This window comes from Notamacropus eugenii, chromosome 4, assembly GCF_028372415.1.
Source record: "Notamacropus eugenii isolate mMacEug1 chromosome 4, mMacEug1.pri_v2, whole genome shotgun sequence".
Lineage (NCBI taxonomy): Eukaryota > Metazoa > Chordata > Mammalia > Diprotodontia > Macropodidae > Notamacropus > Notamacropus eugenii.
Genome location: NC_092875.1, coordinates 209,803,445 through 209,807,537, shown reverse-complemented (window position 1 = coordinate 209,807,537; position 4,093 = coordinate 209,803,445). Strand labels below are relative to the sequence as shown.

Below are 4,093 nucleotides of genomic sequence, written 5' to 3'. Positions count from 1 at the left end.
CCTATAGATCAGGAGTTCTTAATTTTTCTGTGACTTAGACCTCCTTTTCAAGTCTGGTGAAGTTTATGGATCCCTTTCCAGAAGAATGTTTTTAATTGTATAAAATAAAATAGGGCCACAAGGAAAACCAACTGTATTGAATTACAATGATCAAACTATTTTTTTTAAATCGTGGTCTCCTTGAAATCTCTCTAGGGACCCTTTGTTGGTCAATGGACTCTAACAATTCTTGCTATAGATAATGTGCTCCTTGCTTCTCTCCAGTGAAGATCTTTTTTTCTCCCTCTCCTCACAATTCAAAGGAAGAAGATCTGTTGACCTGTTCTTCACTCCCTGTTGCCACTTTCAGACAGTTGATCCATTACCTGGATTCTCTTCATTTGAAATTGCAAATTCTTGTACCTATCTTTTCCAAACTCCCACCATGTCTACCTAGGGCCTTCCAAAATCAGTTCCACCCTTCTCAGTGACATCAGCACTTGGCTTACATTCTTCTGCTCCATCTCACCTTCTGCTCTTATCCTTGGCAACTTTTACATCCACATGGATGATGCATCTGACATCAAAAAAAATGCAAGGGAGGTGTTGTATGAGGCATCAGGATAGGAGGTCTTTACAAAAAGGTTCTCTCTTGAAGAGGATGCTTTGCTAACCTCATGCCTTGGCTCCCCAAGGGGCATGTAGCAAATGTGTCACTGCTTTGAAATAGAAACAGGATGGGTATCTCAACACTGTTGCATTCATTGATATCCAACTGAACACAGTTCTTCATGTGGCTTGGACTAGTATAATAAAAATCAGAAGGGGCCTTAAAGGTCATCTGGTCCAACTCTCTCATTTTACAGATGAGGAAACTGAGAACCATGGAAGTTAAGCATAGTTACCATGGGTGACCCAGCACAGGCTTTTCCCAGGTTAAACAGTACCTGTATGCTCTAGACAACAACAGAGTTAAAAGTTAGGTGCCTATTATTCACCTTTTACCAATGGGAAGACACAATTCCAGGCAAAAGAGCTTGCTTGCCTCATTGAGTCAGTTGAAAATATGGAAGAAGAAACGAAAAGTCCTATCTCATCTCCCAGTCAACAATCAGTCCTCTAGCTGATCCGCTGTATATACTTCTTATGTAATCTAAATAGTTAAGGTGTTTTAAAGAAATATACTTTACCAACCAAGATAATTAACTTGCAGGAATAAATAGTACATATGTGGAGCCTAGGCATTTGGAGTCCAAATGATTCAAGGTCCATCTGTTTCACCCGCCATTTGCCTGATTTATTATAGAAGGATCAGTGAGTGTGGGTATAAGATCACAGACTTACACAGTACAATTAAGTGTACATCTGTCTTGGGTGTGTGCCCAGAGGCTTTGTGATGGGTGATTTAAAAATCAATAATAACAGTAATAGACAAAATGTAAGGAAGCTTAATAATAATCCCTAGTAAAACATGTCCTAACTTTGTAGTCATACTACTAGTAGTGTGCTGGGTACTTTCCACCATTTAAGACCCAGTTTAAATGCTATCTCTCATGGTCTCCCCTCATCCCCTAGACAGGAATGATCTTTCCCTCCTTGGATCTCAAATAGCATTTTGTTCATGTCTCCAGGGGCCCTTTCTAATTAAATCTTTAGATTTTCCCCAGCTCTTAGCATAATGTTTTGCATATTTTGATGGAGAGAAAAAGAGTGTGTGTAGGTGTGTGTGTGTGTGTGTGTGTGTGTGTGTGTGTGTCTGTGTAGTCAGAATCTGTGATTTCATCTGTATAATGAACTCTTTCTGTGGAAGCTCTATCCATTTAAAGAGTGGCAACTGGTCTACAACTTAGACCCATAGATATACAACTGGAAGGGACCCTGGAGATCAACTTGTCTAAACCCTTCATTTTATAGATTAAGAAACTGAGACCCAAAGAGGTTAAGGGACTTGTCCCAGGTCACATCTGCTTGGACAACCTGATAGATTAAATACCTTCCCTATGGTGACAATGCTAGTATGTCTGAGAGGCAAGACATGAACTCATAACTTCATGGGTTCCTCACTTCAAGGCTGGCCCTCTGTTCACCACCCTATGCTGACTCTCAAATTACATATAAAAGATATTTAATAAATACCTGTTGAATGAAATATCTTGAGTATTCAGGACCAATTATTAAGTGGGTGAGAAGTAGTGCTAAAATGTATGAAACTCATGATGAATATCTTCATTCTTGTTCATGCTGATAATATATCATCATGGCAAACTTCACTCAGTAATTTTTCCAATTCTTTCTATCAATTTCCTTCCCACCTATACACCCTACACCCTTTTCAGCTCTGTTTCACCTTTCCCTTGATGGGGTTACTACTAGAGTATTCAACCTTCACTCTGAGATTCTGATTTTAACTTCCATCAGCCTCAAACCTAGCTGCTAGAATCTTTTAACTACTTTAATGGCCATTGCTTAGCCCTTATACCCCAGCGAACAGATGGATGGCCTAAATACATCTCTGGTAGCCACAAAATGTAAAAAGACTCTAAAGGAAAGTCTCCAGCATATTAAGTAAATTCTCTCCAGAGTCTCTGTGGCCCAGTGTGGACAAGATTTACACAACACAAAAGGACAAGTCTGCTATGATGGATAGAATACCCATATAGACAAGATCATGAATGCTTTGAAAGACTGGAGTATAGATTGCTTATAAATGCATCAAGATCAATATTTTTTATCTGTTAGCTATACATGAAATGTATAGCTAATAACTATATCATTAACTAAAGTAGAAGCGCTCAGAACAAAACAAATGAAAAAAGACACCGTAGTCCTGAATTCGCCAATTTGACTATTTAGATCGAATTTAACTGGTTCATTAGTTGATCTCCCTTTAACTTTGTAGTGTACACACACACACACACACACACACACACACACACAAACACACACACACACACAAATAATGCCTATTCTGGCTTTCTTTCGTTTCAGTCTTGAGCTAATAGTTCACAATTTCAACAAGGCATTGTCTAGTATGGATTCACCTGTCAGTCTCTCAATCTGACTTTCCTAAGCCTGAGCCCAAGCCCAGAGCCCTGACCCCATATCCTACCATGGCTACCTACAAGTTCATGCTGTTCTGGCATGAATGTCTGGAACTGAGGGAACCATTTCAATAACTGGTATGTCCTAAACATGAGCTCTTCTGGGCAGGAGGAGGCCAAGCGAACAATCAAGTGCTGTGGCTTCACCCCAGTCCAGAAGAGAGCAATGCGTACCCTTTGGATAGTGCTAGATGCCACTGACCAGATGAAGTTGCTTGCAGTTAGGGTTTAGTTCCTCAGTGAGAAGCTCTATAGGGTTCTAACAAGTCCCAAAAAAAGCTGAGATGGCTGCTGAGCAAGATGAGGTCTAGCTGAAGAGGAAGTGATGCTCCTAAAATATCCCACCAACTTCCAAGGAGTCCAACCACCCATCCCGTGGTGACATCAGTAAAGATCATTACTATGCAGATCTTCCTGAGGACCAGCTGCTCTCCAGGACAGCCTGAAAGATACCAAAGCTCAGGTTCTACTCTTCTGGAATAAGGAAATCACTTCTCAGATCAAGGAAGGAAAATGTGTAGTGATTGCATCCCATTACAGTAACTTTCATAGCACTGTCAAATATCTTGAGGGTCTGTCTGAAACCATCAAGTTGCTAAATCTGCCTGCTGGCATTCCCATGTGTATGAATTGTATAAGAATGTGATATCTATCAAGCCCATGTGTTTTCTAGAAGATGACAAGACTGTGGGCAAAGCCATGGAGGCTGTGGCAGCCTAAGGCAAAGCCAAGAACTGAAAGAAAGCTACTGGCCCATGTACACATGAATCAGTTCCTTCTCTCAATCCTATCCCTATCCCATTTCTTCCCTGCCTGCTCCATGCACTAACCACTGTTAGGGATCACAGCATATAGCTGCAGGGGGGCAGGGGGAGACTGATAATTCCTTTTCTCAAGTCTTTCTTATTTCAAACCAATCACTTCCTCTCCTATAGCCCCTCCCTTAAACTACATCAGTCAAAGCATCCCCTGTGTGGTTTGGCTCAATAAATATCCAGTTGGGAGTTGGAATA

At 40.8% G+C, this 4,093-nt stretch overlaps 1 pseudogene; it reads left to right on the top strand.

The window, feature by feature from the left end:
* Window positions 1-3,171: 3,171 nt before the first annotated feature.
* On the top strand, window positions 3,172-3,818 carry LOC140502410 (phosphoglycerate mutase 1-like; annotated as a pseudogene).
* The last annotated feature ends 275 nt before the right edge of the window (window positions 3,819-4,093 follow it).